At 45.1% G+C, this 24,245-nt stretch overlaps 1 protein-coding gene across 6 annotated transcripts in view; it reads right to left on the reverse strand.

Annotated features, from left to right (window-relative positions):
* Nucleotides 1-24,245, reverse strand: part of CLMN (calmin) — a 177,303-nt gene that overhangs the window by 51,714 nt on the left and 101,344 nt on the right. The window contains exon 1 of one of the 6 annotated variants that reach the window (XM_073638337.1): nucleotides 14,992-15,088. The exons of the other annotated variants lie outside the window; for them this stretch is intronic. The gene's annotated coding sequence lies outside the window, so the exon portion shown is untranslated. Of the gene's footprint in view, nucleotides 1-14,991; nucleotides 15,089-24,245 lie in introns of those variants that run through there. 6 annotated transcript variants of the gene reach the window in all.

Below are 24,245 nucleotides of genomic sequence, written 5' to 3' on the forward strand. Positions count from 1 at the left end.
AGTAGTAATACTCTTGCACATAGGGGCAGTATTATAGCAGTTATATTCTTGTACATAGGGGGCAGTATTATAGTAGTTATATTCTTGTATATAGGGGCAGTATTATAGTAGTTATATTCTTGTACATAGGAGCAGTATTATAGTAGTTATATTCTTGTATATAGGAGCAGTATTATAGTAGTTATATTCTTGTACATAGGAGCAGTATTATAGTAGTTATATTCCTGTACATAGGAGCAGTATTATAGTAGTTATATTCTTGTATATAGGAGCAGTATTATAGTAGTTATATTCTTGTACATAGGAGCAGTATTATAGTAGTTATATTCCTGTACATAGGAGCAGTATTATAGTAGTTATATTCATGTACATAGGGAGCAGTATTATAGTAGTTATATTCTTGTATATAGGGGGCAGTATTATAGTAGTTATATTCTTGTACATAGGGGCAGTATTATAGTAGTTATATTCTTGTACATAGGAGCAGTATTATAGTAGTTATATTCCTGTACATAGGAGCAGTATTATAGTAGTTATATTCATGTACATAGGGAGCAGTATTATAGTAGTTATATTCTTGTATATAGGGGGCAGTATTATAGGAGTTATATTCTTGTACATAGGGGCAGTATTATAGTAGTTATATTCTTGTACATAGGGGCAGTATTATAGTAGTTATATTCTTGTACATAGGAGCAGTATTATAGTAGTTATATTCTTGTACATAGGAGCAGTATTATAGTAGTTATATTCTTGTACATAGAGGCAGTATTATAGTAGTTATATTCTTGTACATAGGAGCAGTATTATAGTAGTTATATTCTTGTACATAGGAGCAGTATTATAGTAGTTATATTCTTGTACATAGGAGCAGTATTATAGCAGTTATATTCTTGTATATAGGAGCAGTATTATAGTAGTTATATTCTTGTACATAGGGAGCAGTATTATAGTAGTTATATTCTTGTATATAGGGGGCAGTATTATAGGAGTTATATTCTTGTACATAGGGGCAGTATTATAGTAGTTATATTCTTGTATATAGGGGGCAGTATTATAGTAGTTATATTCATGTACATAGGGAGCAGTATTATAGTAGTTATATTCTTGTATATAGGGGGCAGTATTATAGGAGTTATATTCTTGTACATAGGGGCAGTATTATAGTAGTTATATTCTTGTACATAGGAGCAGTATTATAGTAGTTATATTCTTGTACATAGAGGCAGTATTATAGTAGTTATATTCTTGTACATAGGAGCAGTATTATAGTAGTTATATTCTTGTACATAGGAGCAGTATTATAGTAGTTATATTCTTGTACATAGGAGCAGTATTATAGTAGTTATATTCTTGTACATAGGGGGCAGTATTATAGTAGTTATATTCTTGTACATAGGAGCAGTATTATAGTAGTTATATTCTTGTACATAGGGGGCAGTATTATAGTAGTTATATTCTTGTACATAGGGAGCAGTATTATAGTAGTTATATTCTTGTATATAGGAGCAGTATTATAGTAGTTATATTCTTGTACATAGGGGCAGTATTATAGCAGTTATATTCTTGTATATAGGGGGCAGTATTATAGTTGTATTCTTGTACAGTATTATATAGTAGCATTTGGAGAGGATATTGGGGCAGATTCTGATAAATATGAATTTCTCTTTCCTTTGTGTCGTCTGTATCGATGATTATTTCTATGTTGCTGTTATCATCTGTGAGGACACAATGAGCTTTTTTTCTCTATATGTGACACTGTCCCTTTCTTATTCGGAGTCCCAGCTGCATCTGATGATATCTCGGCGTTCACCATTTGCCTCTGACTGTCTCATTGTCCGGTGTCTTCCATATTAAATTATCATTTTACAGATCTGATATACTTTTTTTTAACCCCTTCCCTACCTTTAGTTCTTCTGTGAATACTACAAACCAACAAGATCTCTTGTTCCAATCAGATTTCATGTCCAAGCGGCAGAGTTGCGAGTGCAGCTCTGGAGGTGAGTGGAGTATAAGGTATGGTTTTGGAGCAGCCGGAGAGCTGCAGGCTGGGGGATCAGGGCCGCTCAGCACAGGTTGCAGACTCCTGCCATGTACATAGGACACAGGAGCTCTTGTTTCGTGACTGAGTCGTGACTTCCATTACTCTAGAATTTCGGCGTGATCACGAGCCTGGAATGTGTTACTAAGTTTACACCCGTATCCAATACACAGAAAATACACAAAATCCTGCACATTCCTCGTTATTCACAGCGTGAACTGATAAAACAAGGCACGAAGGGCAAAAGTATCCAGAGAAACGCCATATAAATGTGGCTACAATGGGGAAACGCAAAGAAGATGCATCTTATTACACCACAGCCGGGGGTCAGAACAATGCAGCACCCCCACTGCTGGCAAACTACAACTCCCAGCATGCCCTGACAGCCGCAGCCTCAGGACAGGTTGGGTGGAGTGCTGCAGATTGCTGAGGGAGTCACCCTATGCAGATCCGTTAGCCATTCAGGGTTTGAGGAAAGCTGGGTGACAGCCACTCGCCATCTGAATTAATCAGAAATGGCTGAAGATGTGATAAAATACCCCCCTAAAAAATAAAAATAAAGCAAAATAGATAAAATGCAGAATAAGAAAGAATAGAAAAAATAAATACAACACGATTAATAAAAGCAAATCATATAAAAAAAGAATAAAAAAAAAAAATCACAAATAACAAAAATTATTAAGTAGAAAACTAATAAAAAAGATACAGTTGCAGCAGAATTATCCCACTTTCCTCCATTGTAAATTTAATTTATTAGCAAAGTTAATAAACTTTTTTCGGTTTGTATTAAATCAATGAGAGAGGCCGTCTCTGTCGCCTGACTGGAACCCCATAGAAAATATTTGGAGGGGAGGAGGGGGTGAAGAAGGCGGCTGCAGAGCCAAACCCATGAAAAATAGTGGTCTGGAAGCCATTGCCTATGAGAAATGGAATAAAATTCCTCAGGAATGCTGCCAGAAGCTGGTGTCTGACTATATACAGTACAGACCAAAAGTTTGGACACACCTTCTCATTAAAGATTTTTCTGTATTTTCTTGACTATGAAAATTGTACATTCACACTGAAGGCATCAAAACTATGAATTAACACATGTGGAATTATATACTTAACAAAAAAGTGTGAAACAACTGAAAATATGTCTTATATTCTAGGTTCCTCAAAGTAGCCACCTTTTGCTTTGATGACTGCTTTGCACACTCTTGGCATTCTCTTGATGAGCTTCAAGATGTAGTCACCGGAAATGGTCTTCACTTCACAGGTGTGCCCTGTCAGGTTTAATAAGTGGGATTTCTTGGCTTATAAATGGGGTTGGGACCATCAGTTGTGTTGTGCAGAAGTCTGGTGGATACACAGCTGATAGTCCTACTGAATAGACTGTTAGCTGCTTTTTTCTTGCCATAATGCAAATTCTAAGTAAAGAAAAACGAGTGGCCATCATTACTTTAAGAAATGAAGGTCAGTCAGTCCGAAAAATTGGGCAAACTTTGAATGTATCCTCAAGTGCAGTTGCAAAAACCATCAAGCGCTACAAAGAAACTGTCTCACATGAGGACCGCCCCAGGAAAGGAAGACCAAGAATCACCTCTGCTTCTGAGGATAAGTTTATCCGAGTCACCAGCCTCAGAAATCGCAGGTTAACAGCAGCTCAGATTAGAGACCAGGTCAATGCCACACAGAGTTCTAGCAGCAGACACATCTCTACAACAACTGTTAAGAGGAGACTTTGTGCAGCAGGCCTTCATGGTAAAATAGCTGCTAGGAAACCACTGCTAAGGACAGGCAACAAGCAAAAGAGACTTGTTTGTGTTAAAGAACGCAAGGAATGGACATTAGACCAGTGAAAATCTGTGCTTTGGTCTGATGAGTCCAAATTTGAGATCTTTGGTTCCAACCACCGTGTCTTTGTGTGACGCAGAAAAGGTGAACGGATGGACTCTACATGCCTGGTTCCCACCGTGAAGCATGGAGGAGGAGGTGTGATGGTGTGGGGGTGCGTTGCTGGTGACACTGTTGGGGATTTATTCAAAATTGAAGGCATACTGAACCAGCATGGCTACCACAGCATCTTGCAGCGGCATGCTATTCCATCCGGTCTGCGTTTAGTTGGACCATCATTTATTTTTCAACAGGACAATGACCCCAAACACACCTCCAGGCTGTGTAAGGGCTATTTGACCAAGAAGGAGAGTGATGGGGGGCTATCCCAGATGACCTGGCCTCCACAGTCACCAGACCTGAACCCAATCGAGATGGTTTGGGGTGAGCTGGACCGAAGAGTGAAGGCAAAAGGGCCAACAAGTGCTAAGCATCTCTGGGAACTCCTTCAAGATTGTTGGAAGACCATTTCCGGTGACTACCTCTTGAAGCTCATCAAGAGAATGCCAAGAGTGTGCAAAGCAGTCATCAAAGCAAAAGGTGGCTACTGTGAAGACCCTAGAATATAAGACATATTTTCAGTTGTTTCACACTTTTTTGTTAAGTATATAATTCCACATGTGGTAATTCATAGTTTTGATGCCTTCAGTGTGAATGTACAATTTTCATAGTCAAGAAAATACAGAAAAATCTTTAAATGAGAAGGTGTGTCTAAACTTTTGGTCTGTACTGTATCTCACATAGAACAGCCAGGGGAGCAGCAGGTCATAACAGCCAGAAGAGCAGTAGGTCATAACAGCCACAGGAGCAGCAGGTCATAACAGCCACAGGAGCAGCAGGCCATAACAGCCAGAGGAGCAGCAGGTCATAACAGCCACAGGAGCAGCAGGTCATAACAGCCACAGGAGCAGCAGGTCATAACAACCACAGGAGCAGCAGGTCATAACAGCCACAGGAGCAGCAGGTTATAACAGCCACAGGAGCAGCAGGTTATAACAGCCAGAAGAGCAGCAGGTTATAACAGCCAGAGGAGCAGAAGGTCATAACAGCCACAGGAGCAGCAGGTTATAACAGCCAGAAGAGCAGCAGGTTATAACAGCCAGAGGAGCAGAAGGTCATAACAGCCACAGGAGCAGCAGGTTATAACAGCCAGAAGAGCAGCAGGTTATAACAGTCAGAGGGACACTACTAAGTTCTAAAGACACTGAAGGGATGAGTAATCCCGAGATGGCAGGAGTCAGTAAAAGGGACATTTTGTGGTGAATTTGGAGAAACCACTTTGGAAGGTTTGGAAATGTTGCTAATAAACTGATTTTTAGAAAGGGAGAGGGGAAATAATTATGACTGCAACTGTAAATAATAAAATAATTTAATGGAAAATAACAAAAAAAATCTATAACTAACTAACCCAAAAATAAAATAAATAAGATAATTCAAAACACAATGAAAGGGTAAAGTCAAAGACAAAAAAAGGAAATCTAAAAAACAAACAAAACAAAAACAAACCAAGCACCTGATTCAGGAAATATTTGTACCCCGCTGTGAGCGCTGTTAATATTCGCACAGACCCTTACACCTGCCATGCGGCCGCTGACAGGCACAGTCCAGTTTAGGAGTCCCTTGCGCCCATTTTTTGCCACTGTAAATCTGTATCGCAGAATGTTTATTTTACCCAAATTCGCCTCTTACTACACCTGGAATAACAGAATTAGTGGGAATAGGATCCTATAACGGTTTTACTGCACTTGGCACCTACGGGAACATATGGGGGGGGATTACATTTTGTGAGAGTTTTATATCACATGTGTGTTCCAGATTTTGTTATGGCAGCAGAACCGGGAACTCTGGGATTTGTAGTGTAAGAACATTGGAAAGGAAACACTTCCGGAACAATTGTTAATTTTTACAGCTCCAAGTCAATCCGCTCGTATAATGAAATTACTGGAAATTAACTGATCCGTATATACAATATATATATATATATTTAAAAATAAAGAAAAAGTTACAGATCTTCGAGAAAGGTGACACAAATCATATATATATATTTTTTTTAATCTTCCATTTAAATAATATTAATTAAAAAATTGATATGTTTGGTCGCACCGTCGTCCTCCAGGAGAATCATGTTACCTGGTCAAACACAATGGTGGAATTGTTTGTTTTTTTCCAGCATTTAACATTTTGCATTTTCTGCAAATTTCCTGCTGAAATGAATGTTGTCATTGTCCAGTAAAAAGAAACAAGTCTTCATACGGAAACATAAAAAAAAAGTTATGGAAGAACAGGAGGAGAAAGTAAAAGCGCAAAAGTGAAAACTAAACACTTTGTGAAGGAAAATGAGTCTGATAAAGTTGTCTGACAACCAATGTGGTCACCAAAGTAGCTCGAATGAGTTGTCAATGAAGTTTTACAAAAGAGTCCTGAATGGCCGAACGTGCCTGGATATTTCGAGGGAAGTATCACAAACTTGCAGGAGACTGGGAAAACTGGGAGAAAACCCAACTTTAGTGCTGGTCGTACTGGTGGTCACTACCCAGAAAATGCTGCAACGTGATGGAAGAGGATGAGAAATTCATTAGTAAATTTATATTAAACATGAAGGTAGAGAGGAATATCGCAGGTGTCGGCTCGTCCATGCAAATATTAATCAAATCAATGCAAGAAGATGGGTGGTGACAATATGGCGGTGAGCCCAGGTGATGCAGGACGGTCGTCTGACTCTCTTTAAGGCTACGTTCACACGTTCAGTATTTGGTCAGTATTTTACATCAGTATTTGAAAGCCAAATCCAGGAGTGGATGATAATACAGAAGTGGTGACGAGTTTCTATTCTACTATTCCTGTCCAGGTTTTGACTTGCAAATACTGATCAGATACTGAACGTGTGAACGCGGCCTTTATAAAGTATCCAGACTCTGATCGCTGCAGCCTCGGTGAAGATCTCTTTCCTATTCCTTTTTTTGCTAATCTCTATCCGCCCGCTGAACGTCCCCACAATCCAGGATTTGCACGGCACACCTCACTTGACCCCCATTTTGCTCCGTCTCTCTGTCATGGCGCCTGCACAATTCCAGAGATTAGAGGCTGAGCTCTTCTCAGACGCAGGATGCGCTCATTAAAGCGGCACTGAATACCTTCGAGGAAGCGTCGCCTGGCGGGACGGAGAATAAATCCGGCTAACGAGGCCAAGGATCGGCGACTCACGGGGCGTCAGCATCACCCGCGTCACTGGCACAGCGCCTTCATCTCCGCCAGCTGGAATAAAACTTTCTGTCTATCCGCCATTAGAAAAGATCTCGCCTGTCGTACTCGTTCGCCATACTTTCTGAGCGAATGTAATGATTTTGTCGCAAGTTTCCCTTATAGAGAAAACACAACATCATTCACCTTCGCCAATTTCCTGGCCATCCCACATCTGCAGATCGGACAATGTATCTGCCGATAACATGTAGCAATCTGGAATCCAGAGATACATTGTTTCATTCATTGGGTTATAAAGTAATCTCTCCTTGTACATCTCCCCTCTGACAATAGGGACTGCAGAGGTAGCAGGTGCACCTGGGCCCCTGTGTCTGATGGGGCCCGAGGGCCCGTCTGTTACATGAGAAGCCTCCAGTACTATAAGTGGCAGGTGGGGCCCTGGGACAGATTTTGCATTGAGCCCAGAATGTTCCGTCTACTCCTCATCCCCTTTAATCACCTAATGATGGTGGGTGAGGGGCGGAGGATCGCCCTCTATACTCCGCGCTGTGTCTCGCTCTCGGCCGCAGCTGCTGCGGGTTTTATGTTGTTATCCTCGATAATATCACAGAACGCACCACGAGACAGACGCCGGGAGCTCGCTAATCTCATACAATATTGATTCCTGCATGTAATTATCCAGAGTTTATGGAGTCAGAGCCACGCACAGAAAATGTGACCGTGGGAAGAGGATCCGGGGGAAAAGCAACAAAGTATCAAATAAATAAAGAACAATAAATGTAAACACTGAGGATACACAGGAGGGGGCAGGTCAGCAGGTCAGGGGCTGTGCGGTACAGGGGGAGAGTGAGCCCTAGCCCACCACACCCCACAGACCGTACCAACCTCTTCTCTGTACAGTGCCCTCCCTAATAATGCCGCCTGACTGTGCCCCCTCTACCTGGCAAAGCATTTAATCAATAGCTGGATACACAGGGGGCAAACACCTCTGCCATGTCTGGTGCAAGGTGGTCCCACTGCCGTCATGCCCATCATTTAGCTCTAATACCTGGCATTAGATGCTTAAAAAAGTTAACTTAAAGGGGTTGTCCAGGACGGACATATTAAGACAGGTGGGGGTCCTACACCTTGTATGACCACTCAGGCAGCAGAGGGAACTAAGCCAGGTACCAAGCTCAACCCTGTACATTGCTTAGTAGCCGCTGCTGAATAAAGCACTTTGTTTCCCATTTTCTTGTGTCGGACCCCCCCCCCCCCCCCATCGGTCTCATATTGATGACCTGTACTATGGATAGTCTTGCACAATCCCTTTAATGGGTGGCAAAACAGGCTAAAATCCTGTACAGACTTCATACATCTCACAGCAGAGGGTTTGCTACAATGTATCCTCTGTGATCAACAACACACAGCACCAGCACAAATCTCCCTCCTGATACTTTGCTACAATGTAAATTCCTTCAGCTGTGAGAAGTATTGGGTCTGTACAAGTTTACAGCCACTGACAGCAAGCGGAGGTCTCGCGTGTTAAATACAAAGTATAATGGAAAGTTCTAGAACTTTTCTTTCTATGATGATTTAGGTGTATTTACAAGAAGGTGGAATAGCCTGGATAAGCGGTGCAGGAGGCATTTTACGCTTATCTCCATTACTTTCACAAGCACTGAGTGTAAAGCGCCATCTCCACATGCAGATACATAAATATCAGATAAATGTCGCTGAGTGCATTGTAAGGAGTCAGCTTTGAGGGTCCGGACCCCCCTTTTCCCTTGGTTAGAGCGTTGCCAGTGAAGGAGCACAAATAAACAGGCGGGGGGGTGTTTATTTCTCCTCCATATCACAAGTGCCAGCGAGAACTGCAGATTTAAACAATTTAATTGAAGAGAAAATAAACCCCCGGCTGCCGGGCCGCTCACATCTGATGGCTGTAATAGGACGTCTGAGCGATCTGCTCCCACCGGCTTCAGGCTTCGGGTTATATTTAGGGGTACAGTACTGTAAAATGTCACAATACGGAGGCGAGCGAGGCCGCCGGCTGACAGGAGGATTGACAGTAAAGGGGTCATGTTTGCTAACTTCATAGGTAAAAGAAAGTAATTAAAATGACCCCGTCAATCCCGACTCCGATAATGCTGCAGAGCGAAAGAGTGAAAGTTTATATGTGAGATCCCAAGATAAGAAAGGAACGTTCTGCACAAAGTGCAAAAGAGCCGACGTCGAAGGAAGGACGGGAAGACACCCAGGCAGTGACTGCAAGGCTGGGTACTATGAATGAGACAGACAGACAGACAGACAGATCAAAGAGTGCAGCAGACACCGTGCCCTGAGATTTCTGAAAACTTTGAATTTATGAAACATAAACTGCATTTCTGCCATAAAGACTCCACTTATAATAAAATGAAGGCCCTTAACCCACAATATTGGCCAATTCCTGTGAGCCCACCAGTCACGACAAGGCGACCTTTATTGATGGGACCCTGACCTTTCCTATCAGACATGCTAATCTGTGCGCTAAGCACATTTACTCTATAAGTATAGTCTATATGGCAGATTTCATATACTCAGTGTTTGCATACATCTTAGCACATACAGCTGTAGCTGCACTCTGGTCTACACACAGGACTGTGCAAAAGTTATAGGCAGTTGTGGAAACAATGCTGCTGAGTCAGAAGCTTCATAGATAGAAGTATCAATAGTTTATTGTTATCAATTAACCTGGGATCCCAGACCGACTGAATGAGGTGAGATCAGGGCTCCGAGGCCGGATCATCACCCTCAGGACTCCTCGTTTTTAATGATATCGGATGGATGCTGCTCTTGTTTCCATATGGAAGGTCTGGGGCTCTAACTACAACTCTTCCCTGAAGATCACTTCTGGCAAGACTTATGGGAGCAGCTGGTCCCTCTGGTTTCTGCCAGTTCTGAGCTGATGGCACTGCTGGACGTCTTACTTGAAAGGAAAGACGCATGATGTGTCTTTCATCTGCTGCACTAAGTCTCCTTGGCCGACCACAGCGTCTACAGTCCTCAATGTTGCTAATGTCTTGAGCTTGAACAGCCATCCTGAAGCCCCACCCTGTTGTGAAGTCTTTGCTGGGAGACCCCTTGCTGATGCAGTATAACTACCTGGTGTCTTGTTGCTCTGCTCAGTCTCACCATAGTTAATGACCTGTGACATGAGTCTGTCTTTTACAGCCTCACCTTTGTAGCGAAGTTTGGCGCAGTTTTAAACCTCCCACACTGCTGTTTCTGTTTTAGTTACTGACTGAGTTTCAACCTACATATGAAAATAATGAACATTATTACCTGTTTGGTGTTATTGGTTACCCAGAAGAATATTTTCCACACCGGCTTAACTTTTGCACCACACTTTACCACCACTTTATGTATTAGGCTATGTGCCCCCCTATGCGTTTTTTAAGCGTTTCCGCAGCGGCAATTCCGCCATGTTCCCCAATGATAATCCGCATTGTGCTGTGCACATGCTGCGGAAATTTCCGCTGTGGATTATCATTGCGGAAAAATACGCAGCACTATCAATTATTTTGCAGAAGAGCGGCGTTTTCACCGCCATTGACTTGCATTGAATCGCTTAATATCTGCATCACTGCATCTGTACATGCGGAATACATGCATTTCAATGTGCGGATGGTACCCGGGTCTGGAGGACAGGAGACTCTACTCCGGGTACTATGGGTGCTACGCCAGATGACCTGGCCTCCACAGTCACCAGACCTGAACCCAATCGAGATGGTTTGGGGTGAGCTGGACCGCAGAGTGAAGGCAAAAGGGCCAACAAGTGCTAAGCATCTCTGGGAACTCCTTCAAGATTGTTGGAAGACCATTTCCGGTGACTACCTCTTGAAGCTCATCAAGAGAATGCCAAGAGTGTGCAAAGCAGTCATCAAAGCAAAAGGTGGCTACTTTGAAGAACCTGGAATATAAGACATATTTTCAGTTGTTTCACACTTTTTTGTTAAGTATATAATTCCACATGTGTTAATTCATAGTTTTGATGCCTTCAGTGTGAATGTACAATTTTCATAGTCAAGAAAATACAGAAAAATCTTTAAATGAGAAGGTGTGTCCAAACTTTTGGTCTGTACTGTATATATATATAGGACTGAACATCCGGCTAGAAGTAGAAGGAATGTAAATGTTGTTTATACAATCTGTCCCCTGGGGCCCCATGATAGCGGAGCCTCGTGCTTATGCTCCTGGGGCCACAGCAGCGCAGAGGAGCCGTCAATATCAGGATGTTGGAGAGAGATGGATGCTCAGGTCGGGCTGTCATGTAACCTCAGGACTGATGTACTGGGAATAAAGGACAAAAATCCACTAAATTACATAACAACCCCTTTCTCCCCAACCTGAACTGGCTGATACCAGGGAGTAATAGATTGTAGGTCTTTTTTATTTATAGAAGAAAACATTACAGGACACAAAACATAAGAACAAAACTGCAGAACAAGACGACAAAAACCCGACACAAATCACAGAAATATAAGATCCGACCTACAGAGAAAGAACAGAATCCCTCCAGGAATATATACATAGAGAAGAAATAACTATTATAAAACCTATAAAACCCCCGGCCCAGCTTCATTCATACTACTATATACAACCCCACACAACGCTCACACCGTCCTATATACACATAAAACACCGTCCTATATACAAGATTATATACAATAAAACACTAAACCTAATATACCGTATATACAACCGGAAACTAACACTAACCTACTGGTCCCACTGCCTGACCTTAGTCACCCCCTTACCGCACCTCATTCACACCACAGCGAACCAAAAATAACAATATATACAATAGTGACATGAACAATTTTAAACGTTTTTTTTTTTTTTTTATATATATTTTTTTTTATTTTATATTTTATATTTTTTTTGTAATTTTTTAATATATATACATAAAACATAGACCTACACTAACTATCCCGCCACCCCTGAACCAGCTCTGGCCACAAAGTTCAGGATTACTCCGAGCTAGGATCAGGCCCCAAAGTTTTTCCCCAGGCGGGGCCTGGACCAGGCCAGATCAGTCCTCTTATCACCGCTGATGAAGAACCCCCCCAAATCCCCCACCCAACCTAACTAAAAACCCCTATTATACATTATATACAATATATACAGAACACAACCTACACACTCACCATCCAAGGCTCAAGTTCGATGCCGGCAAACCTTCTATTCAGGAGACAGAAATACGAAACAAAAATCTAGGGTGGAAAGACATCAGCCCACCACCAGGATATAGGAGTACTACCGGACTAAGGCACCCTGAAGGAAAAGCCCCTCCAGAGACGGGCCGCCCTCCGGGCACCCAGTCCTTCATACTCCAGAGAACGTACCTTCACCAGGTCACCTAGGATGTTCCTACAGACTTCATCTACATGGAGGATTTTACTCTGCGTCGAGACTAAAACTCGTGCGTTCCACGTGAAATACCTTACCACTGCGCTGACTATGAATAAAGTGTCTCGGTCCCTTCTCCCAAGGTCTCCGAACGTTCCATAGGCCCACCCGGCATAGGACAGAGTAGCCAGCCGCGGCCAACCAATGGAAGCCCCCACCCTGTTGTACACCTCTGTATTATAGGGACAATGAAGCAGTAAGTGCTCCATGCTTTCCAGCACGTTGGCACAAGCCTCACGGGGGCAATTCCTGTCCTCGGAGCTCCTGTACTTCAAATTGTCCCTCACATACAGCTTACCATGGAAGCAGCGCCAAGTCAAGTCCCAGTACTTCTCGGGGATCCTGCTAGAATTTAACAAACTCAACCCAACCTCCAGATCCCGACTTGGGCAGTCTTTGAGGGCCAATGGACTCTGAAAATGAGAAAGCAAGACCCTCATATCGAGGAGTTTCCTCGGGAGGGACCTCACCTCCCACATTCCCAGACCCCACCGGCGGATCATTTTCAGAACCGGGGTAACATAAGCCGGGAGATGCCCGTGTGGTGTGCGAAGATCCTTCAATCTTCCCCCTGTCTCCCATTCCTTGAAGAAAGGCTGAAACCATCCCTTGCAGGAGAATACCCACGGAGGAGCCCTCTCTTTCCAGAGGTTTGCCACGTTCACTTTCAAGAAGGTGTTCACTAGGAACACCACGGGGTTCACCATATTCAAACCCCCTAGTCTCCTCGTGCGGTAAGTGACCTCCCGCTTGACTAGGTTCAGTCTGTTCCCCCATAACATCTGGAAGAACAGACTGTAGACCCGTGTCCAGAGAGGCTCTGGCAAGACACAGACGCTGCCCAGGTAGATTAGCAAGGGGAGCAGGAAAGCTTTGCACAGGCCAACCCTTTCCCTCAGGGTCAAAGACCAACCCCTCCATTGGTCCACTCTTTGGGCAACACCTTTGATTCTGCCTTCCCAGTTTTTCGTGGAGTAATCACCCTGGCCGAATTCGATGCCCAGGACTTTGGCATGTTCTTTGGGTTCGGGGAGGGTGTCCGGAAGATCAAAACCGGGATCTCCACCTCCCAGCCAGAGACTCTCACACTTATCCTGGTTGACCTTGGACCCGGATGCCTCCGAGTAGCACTCCACTTCTGACATCACCGCCGCTGCCTCCTCTTGCGAAGAAACAAAGACGGTGACATCATCCGCGTAGGCCACCACCCTCAGGATAGCCTCCCGCGCCGCCCCGCCCATCCGCACCCCCGCCAACGGTCCACAATCGATCCTTCTGAGGAAGGGATCGATCGCAAATGCGTAAAGCAAAGGGCTAAGGGGACAGCCCTGACGGACACCGGACCCTACCCCGAAAGGTCGTCCAATCCACCCATTCACCAGAGGGAAAGTCTCAGCCCCTGCATACAAGGTCTTAAGCCAGTCCACAAACCCTCCAGGCAGACCATACCTCAAAAGAGTGGACCAGAGGTACTCGTGGTTAACCCGATCAAAGGCTTTTGCCTGATCCAGGGTCAGCAAGAACCCCTTCCAAAGGCCCGCCCTGCCTTGCTCCACGGCCTCTCGGACACCTAGAACAGCACTAAAAGTGCTACGGCCAGGAACGCAACAGTGCTGAACCTCCGAAAGGAGCCGGGGTGCAAACTTCACCAGCCTGTTGAAAAGTATCTTAGCCAAAATCTTCCTGTCCACATTGAGAAGTGCTATGGGACGCCAGTTCTCAATGCGTGACGGATCCTTACCCTTTGACAAAATGATCAAAGCTGACCTCCTTAATGATCTCGGCAGAGTGCCCGAGGAGAGACACTCGTTAAACACCTGAGTCAAGAGGGGGACCAAAGAGTCCCTAAAGGTCCTAAAGAACTCGGATGTTAAGCCATCCGGACCTGGCGACTTTTTGGGCCTAAGCCCATCGATCGCCAGTCTCACTTCCTCTTCTTTGATCGCTTCTGCCAAACCGCCCAGCGAGAGGTCAGCCCCTGGCTCAGGAACAGATTCAGCCAGGAAAACCAACATCCCGTCACGATCCAGCTCCCTCCTTCCCAAGAGGTGCGAGTAGTAGGAACTGACGACCTCCAAGATCCCTGATCTGGACCTTCTCAGGGACCCCGTACTGTCCACCAGCCCCGTCACTATCTTACTATTCACTGACATCTTACAGTTTCTGTAAGGGTCGGGCGAGCAGTACTTCCCGTAGTCCCTCTCGAAAACCAAAGATGCGTGCCTATCGTACTGACACCTCTTCAGCAAGGACTTCACTCTGGAGATCTCCTCGCGGCTACCTCCAGTCGAGACAAGATGCTCAAGTTTCCTCCTCAGGCTCTGATACAGGCGATCCCTGTTCAGGCTTCTGAGGTTCGAGAGCTGCCGGAAGAATCTCGCCACCCGATGTTTGAACATCTCCCACCACTCCGACTTAGTGTTACTTAGGCCCAGCAATGGTACCTGGCTCTGAAGGAATTCCTCAAAAGACCGTCTTACAGCTTCTTCCTCAAGGAGTGACGAATTCAGCTTCCAATAACCTCTTCCCATCCGAGGAGTCTCTGTAACGTTCAGAGAAAACATAATCAAACAGTGATCGGAGAACTCCACCTCCACAACCGACAACGGTGAAGAGACGGCCTCCTCCTTCAAATAAAACCTGTCTAGCCTAGACCTGCACTGACTACCTCTAAAAAAGGTGAATCCCGTGTCGCCCGGGTGGTGCCGGATGTGGACATCCACCAGGCGAGCCTCACTCACTATCCTGTTTAACGCGACGCAGTCATAAGCCAGCTGGTCTCCGGAACCTCCTCTATCACAGGATCTCGTGACGTTGTTGAAATCCCCTCCGAAGACCACCTGCCGACTCGAAAATAAAAAAGGTTTGATCTTCAGGAAGAGACATTTGCGGTCCCACTTGGACTGGGGACCGTAGATGTTAATGAGCCGAAGCTCTTGTCCCCCCATGGAGACATCTAGGATCAAGCATCTCCCCATTTCTAATTCGATCACTCGTCTGCATTCAACCGCTGCGGTCTTAAAAAGGACCGCCACCCCGCTATACGGCTCGGCCGCAAGAGACCAGTAGGAGGGTCCATGCCTCCACTCCCGCCTTGCTTTATGCAAGGTTGATATATTGGTCAACCTGGTCTCCTGCAAAAACAAAATGTCGGCGTCAAGTTGGCCGAGAAAATGAAAGGCCGTGTACCTTGCCGCATCTGACTTTATGCTGCAAACGTTAATAGTTGCCAGCGTCAACGGGGTGGGTGCCGCCATCATGATTGATTGAATTAGATAGCCTTTTTCTTCCCACCACTGACAGTCCCAACCTCTTCCTCCGATAACGACGGGTTTTTAGTGCGCTTAAGACAAACAGACTCGTCCATTCTCTCCTTACATACATTCTTGCCCTTGTCTGGTGGTCCTGGGTTAGTCGTCCACCCAGAGGGCTTTGTATTTGCCCCCCGAGAGGAAGACCCAGCCATCTCCTGAGCCCCAACCACCTTGTCCGCAACCTCCGGCCCCATGGTCCCCACTTCCCCCCTCCAGAGGGAGGTCCTGGAGAGCCCCGAACCGGTTGGAGAGATCCACCAGAGGGGGGGCGGCTGAACCCTCCAATGGCGCCTGGATCACGGCCAGAGAGTCAGAGGGGTCGCACTCCAAAGAGGCAGCTCAAGACCTGGTCCCCCTCCTACCTCTGGCCGTTTTCCTGTTACCCTTTTTCTTTTTCTGTGACCACTCCCCCTCTCCCTCATCTAGACTGTCACCAGAAGAGGGTTCCTGGGAAGACGTGGCGTCCTCTCGCTCTTCCCTTTCAAGTCTCTTGACCTCCTCGCTCAATTCGCTGTCTTTAGGATCCTCAGCTGCAAGTGAAGTACCTGGGTCAGAGTTTAGGGACATTACTCCCTGCCCCCTGTCCCCACGGCGCTGCTCCTGCCGCCTGATGTTGGATGGCGGCAACTTGCTCCTCACCGGATCCCTGCCTCCCCCGCCTCTGCTGGTCCCTTCACCGGCAAGATTAGTCCCGGCTTTCGCCTGTCCCGCACTCGCCGCTTTCAGGACCGCATTGTCGAAGGAACGGGGACAGCGACTGAACGGGTGACCGAGGTCACCACACAAGTTACACCTAATCCTGCCACAGGCAGCAGCAAGATGACCGAGGTCCCCACACAGTGCGCATTTCTGGGTGGTACACTGCGCACTGAAGTGTGTGGGGCTACCGCACCTGTGACAGACCTTAGGCTGCCCCCGGTAAAAAATCAAGATCCTATCCCTCCCCAAAAAGGTTGAGGAGGGGATATGGGTAACAGTGTTTCCCGAAACCTTCAATTTCACCATGAAGGTCCAGGCCCCTGACCAGATACCATGGTCATCCAGATTCTTTTTGGGAATATTGGTGACCTCTCCGTATCGACTCACCCAGGTGGTAATGTCCATACAGGAAAGTGACTCGTTACTAGTCAAAACAGTCACTTTCCTGACTGAATCTTGGCGGGTTATTGCCAGGGGAAAGAGACCATGCCATTCGGGGCGACCCCGAGCCAGCTCATGGCGAGACCAGAAAAGCTCAAGGCCCTCCGGTCTCACGAAGCTGACATCGAAGTAGGAGGTCCCGTAGGGATGGATCAAGGCAAAGATGTCATATGCCGCAAAGCCCATCCCCAGCAGGAGCTCAACCACCTTCGACCTATCAGGACAGGCATCCTTGCTTACCCACTGGAGACGGACAACGTTCCTACGGTTACTCCTCTGCCCCGTTGTCGGCAGAGACCAGACAGTCTCTGCCCCTCTATCTCTGAAAGACCATGTCTCTATCCAGAAAGACAGATCAACCTCCCTCCCCTCTACAGTGATGGAGCTCTCCCCTCTCCTCAGGGCGTCCAGGAGCTGCTGTTGCAAGTCACTATCCCCAGGGCCACCAGACGAGGGCGCACTACTACCCCCAGCACTGACAGCTTCTGAATAGCTTTGGGCTGAAGCCCCAGCCAATGCTGGGGGGGGGGGGGGCAGCGGGACCATCGCCTACTTCCCCCCCACCAACACCAATGCTGCTCCCACCATTCACTCCACTACTACTGCCACCATTCGCAGGACCACCACTCCCATCATTCACTCCACTACTTCTCCCACCATTTGCTACACCATTACTCCCACCATTCATTCCACCACTACCCCCACCATTTGCTACACCACTACTCCCACCATTTGCTGCATCATCATTCACTGCACCACTACCCCCACCATTTGCTGCATCATCATTCACTGCACCACTACTTCCACCATTCCTACTACTCTCACCATCTGCTCCACCATTACTCCCACCATCTGCTCCACCACTATTTCCATTCCCTTTACTTGTCACCCCATTACCTCTGCTGTTCTCTGCACCTTCCACAGTCACCTCCATTCCTTCCTCCCTTGTGTCTGGTGTCTCTGCACTCACACCTGCTGGGCCAGGGGAGGGGAGCACTCCCAGAGACTCCTTTCCCTGCAGCACCACACCCGTTTTCTTTTGGTTGCTGCTGGCTTTCTGCAGGTCGTCTCCTGGAGCGCCCCGCCCCCCTACTGCAGCATTTTGTTCCTTGTGCTGGGCAGACTGTTTGTTGGGCACCGCTGCCCGCCCTGCACCCACAGATTTTGGGGCCTTACTGTCCTTTTTGGGCGCTGGGGCACACTGCCCCCCTGTCGCAGCAGTGCGCCCAGTATTCTTGGCGGATGTTTTTTTCACATCCCTCCCGGCCTCCACGGCCCCGGTGATAACCGGCTTAGCCGCAGAGGGCAGGGAGGGAAACTCCACAGAACTCCCTATGTCCGGCGCTGTGAGCACCTCCACAGCCTCGCCCCCTGCACTGTTCCCCGCACAGATGGCAGCATCGCCAGACGTCCTTCTCCTCTCCCCACCTTGCCTCTGGCTCGAGCCCACTGCAGAGCCCGTGCCTTTAGGTTTGGTGGGGTTTACACAGGAGGTGGCAGGCGCAACATCAGACATTGGTACATACTTGTAACTCACCACCTCCTGTGCGGCTCCTCCGGTCTTCTTCCTCTTTTTTTTCTCCTCCACTGGATCGACCTCCCCGAAGGAAAACCGCGTCAGGTCCACTGGAGACTCCAGCAGTCGGATTTCCCTCAGCAGTCCTCCTTCCTCTTCCTCCACCGACACTCCAACCTCTGCTCTGGGAGTCCTCTGCCCTGCAGGGAGACCACTGGAACTCCGGCTCTGCCCCTCACTGGCTCCAGCACCTGGAACTCCAGTCACCTCTTCATCCTCCTCCTCCTCTTCACTAAGGACGCCGGCTGGCAGTTCTCCTGAGGTGTTAAACCCCTTCATTTCGGAGAACCGCCGCTGGTTCTTAAACCTCTCCAGGAAGGGACCTGCGCTTTTCTCAATCCCCTCCCGGAGGAGCACTAACCTGACCACCTCGTCTCTGAGGGCTTTAAACCTCTGGGAGGTCGCGGGTCTCTACTTGTTGGACGCCCGGGTGTTCAGGACCCGGGCCTCCCGCAGCTCCTCTTTTAGCTGGGTTAGTGCTTTGCCGGCGTCCTCGTATTCTCGTAGCATGGCAACCACTCGGGAGGAGAAGCAACTTGTGGACTCGCTGGAGCTCATCTCCCCCCAAGATCTTGCTGGACTCTTGTTCCTGGGGCCTGGGGTGCCCCGGTCTCCCTCTCTGGGCGGGTGATAAACCGTCTCGGGGTTGGAGTAGGTGGGTATGTTTTTCTTCACCCTACTGGATCTCCTCTCTCCCCCCTGGGCCGGTTGTTGTGGCTCCTTGTCCCCCGCCGGCATAGACCGGGGGATAGGAGGCTGGGAAGCCATGCCGGCCTCGCAGTAAGCCTGCCTCTCCCTGGGGAGAAGAGAGGCAGACGACGACCCTCCTCCTGGAAGTCCTGGAGCTCCACAGACAGCTGCTACTCTCAGCAGGGAGAAACTGATTTTAGTCTCCTGTCCTACAGTCACCTCTCCCCAGTAATGGCTGATACCAGGGAGTAATAGCACATAATACACAAGCATAGTAAACGGAAAACTAGCAATACTGCCCAGATTTGTGGGCCGGGCCCCGGGAGAGTTGGGGGCCGCAGCGGTTGCTTTCTCTGATGGTTGTGTAACTCTTGTATTTGCAGTCGGTTTATGTTTCGCCTCCATCACATTTTCCGGGTGCAGCCACATCCCCACCCCGAGCAGCGTCACTCCTGTGATCATATACAGAGCAGCGTCACTCCTGTGATCATATACAGAGCAGCGTCACTCCTGTGATCATATACAGAGCAGCGTCACTCCTGTGATCATATACAGAGCAGCGTGAGTCACAGGACTGCGAGGAGTCATCAGTGGGAAGCTGAGCACACGTGGTGTATACAGGTATATACTACTGTATACACGCACACAGGTATATACTACTGTATACACACACAGGTATATACTACTGTATACACGCACAGGTATATACTACTGTATACACGCACACACACAGGTATATACTACTGTATACACACACAGGTATATACTACTGTATACACACACACAGGTATATACTACTGTATACACACACAGGTATATACTACTGTATACACACACACACAGGTATATACTACTGTATACACACACAGGTATATACTACTGTATACACGCACAGGTATATACTACTGTATACACGCACACACACAGGTATATACTACTGTATACACGCACACACACAGGTATATACTACTGTATACACACACAGGTATATACTACTGTATACACGCACAGGTATATACTACTGTATACACGCACAGGTATATACTACTGTATACACACACAGGTATATACTACTGTATACACATACACAGGTATATACTACTGTATACACACACAGGTATATACTACTGTATACACGCACAGGTATATACTACTGTATACACGCACAGGTATATACTACTGTATACACACACAGGTATATACTACTGTATACACATACACAGGTATATACTACTGTATACACATACACAGGTATATACTACTGTATACACACACACAGGTATATACTACTATATACACACACACAGGTATATACTACTGTATACACACACAGGTATATACTACTGTATACACACACACAGGTATATACTACTGTATACACACACAGGTATATACTACTGTATACACACATACACAGGTATATACTACTGTATACACACACAGGTATATACTACTGTATACACGCACAGGTATATACTACTGTATACACGCACACACACAGGTATATACTACTGTATACACACACAGGTATATACTACTGTATACACACACACACAGGTATATACTACTGTATACACACACACACAGGTATATACTACTGTATACACACACACAGGTATATACTACTGTATACACACACAGGTATATACTACTGTATACACACACACAGGTATATACTACTGTATACACGCACAGGTATATACTACTGTATACACGCACACACACAGGTATATACTACTGTATACGCACACAGGTATATACTACTGTATACACACACACACAGGTATATACTACTGTATACACACACACACAGGTATATACTACTGTATACACACACACAGGTATATACTACTGTATACACACACAGGTATATACTACTGTATACACACACACAGGTATATACTACTGTATACACACACAGGTATATACTACTGTATACACACATACACAGGTATATACTACTGTATACACACACAGGTATATACTACTGTATACACGCACAGGTATATACTACTGTATACACGCACACACACAGGTATATACTACTGTATACACACACAGGTATATACTACTGTATACACACACACAGGTATATACTACTGTATACACACACAGGTATATACTACTGTATACACACACACACAGGTATATACTACTGTATACACACACAGGTATATACTACTGTATACACGCACAGGTATATACTACTGTATACACGCACACACACAGGTATATACTACTGTATACACGCACACACACAGGTATATACTACTGTATACACACACAGGTATATACTACTGTATACACGCACAGGTATATACTACTGTATACACGCACAGGTATATACTACTGTATACACACACAGGTATATACTACTGTATACACATACACAGGTATATACTACTGTATACACATACACAGGTATATACTACTGTATACACACACACAGGTATATACTACTATATACACACACACAGGTATATACTACTGTATACACACACAGGTATATACTACTGTATACACACACAGGTATATACTACTGTATACACATACACAGGTATATACTACTGTATACACATACACAGGTATATACTAGTGTATACACACACACACAGGTATATACTACTGTATACACATACACAGGTGTATACTACTGTATACACATACACAGGTATATACTACTGTATACACACACAGGTATATACTACTGTATACACGCACAGGTATATACTACTGTATACACACACAGGTATATACTACTGTATACACACACACACACAGGTATATACTACAGTATACACACACAGGTATATACTACTGTATACACACACACACACAGGTATATACTACAGTATACACACACACACACAGGTATATACTACAGTATACACGCACAGGTATATACTACTGTATACACGCACAGGTATATACTACAGTATACACACACACACAGGTATATACTACTGTATACACGCACAGGTATATACTACAGTATACACACACACACACAGGTATATACTACAGTATACACACACAGGTATATACTACTGTATACACACGCACACACAGGTATATACTACTGTATACACACACACAGGTATATACTACTGTATACACACACACAGGTATATACTACAGTATACACACACAGGTATATACTACTGTATACACACACAGGTATATACTACTGTATACACACACACACACAGGTATATACTACAGTATACACACACACAGGTATATACTACTGTATACACACACAGGTATATACTACTGTATACACACGCACAGGTATATACTACTGTATACACACACAGGTATATACTACTGTATACACACACAGGTATATACTACTGTATACACACACACATATACTACTGTATACACACACACAGGTATATACTACTGTATACACACACAGGTATATACTACTGTATACACACACAGGTATATACTACTGTATACACACACAGGTATATACTACTGCACACACACACACATGTATATACTACTGTATACACACACACACACAGGTATATACTACTGTATACACACACACAGGTATATACTACTGTATACACACACACACACAGGTATATACTACAGTATACACACACAGGTATATACTACTGTATACACACACAGGTATATACTACTGTATACACACACACACACAGGTATATACTACTGTATACACACACACAGGTATATACTACTGTATACACACACACACACACAGGTATATACTACAGTATACACACACACAGGTATATACTACTGTATACACACACAGGTATATACTACTGTATACACACGCACAGGTATATACTACTGTATACACACACAGGTATATACTACTGTATACACACACAGGTATATACTACTGTATACACACACAGGTATATACTACTGTATACACACACAGGTATATACTACTGTATACACACACACAGGTATATACTACTGTATACACACACAGGTATATACTACTGTATACACACACAGGTATATACTACTGCACACACACACACATGTATATACTACTGTATACACACACACACACAGGTATATACTACTGTATACACACACACAGGTATATACTACTGTATACACACACAGGTATATACTACTGTATACACGCACAGGTATATACTACTGTATACACACACAGGTATATACTACTGTATACACACACACACAGGTATATACTACTGTATACACACACACACACAGGTATATACTACTGTATACACACACACAGGTATATACTACTGTATACACACAAAGGTATATACTACTGTATACACACACAGGTATATACTACTGTATACACACACAGGTATATACTACTCTATACACACACAGGTATATACTACTGTACACACACACAGGCATATACTACTGTATACACACACACACACACAGGTATATACTACTGTATACACACACACAGGTATATACTACTGTATACACGCACACAGGTATATACTACTTTATACACACGCACAGGTATATACTACAGTATACACATACACACAGGTATATACTACTGTATACACACGCACAGGTATATACTACTGTATACACACGCACAGGTATATACTACTGTATACACACACAGGTATATACTACTGTATACACACACAGGTATATACTACAGTATACACATACACACAGGTATATACTACTGTATACACACGCACAGGTATATACTACTGTATACACACGCACAGGTATATACTACTGTATACACGCACAGGTATATACTACTGTATACACGCACAGGTATATACTACTGTATACACACACACAGGTATATACTACTGTATACACATACACAGGTATATACTACTGTATACACATACACAGGTATATACTACAGTATACACATACACACAGGTATATACTACTGTATACACACGCACAGGTATATACTACTGTATACACACACAGGTATATACTACTGTATACACGCACA

The sequence above is a fragment of the Phyllobates terribilis genome, unplaced genomic scaffold (genome assembly GCF_046119375.1).
Source record: "Phyllobates terribilis strain yellow unplaced genomic scaffold, ASM4611937v1 Scaffold_7__3_contigs__length_470593459, whole genome shotgun sequence".
NCBI lineage: Eukaryota > Metazoa > Chordata > Amphibia > Anura > Dendrobatidae > Phyllobates > Phyllobates terribilis.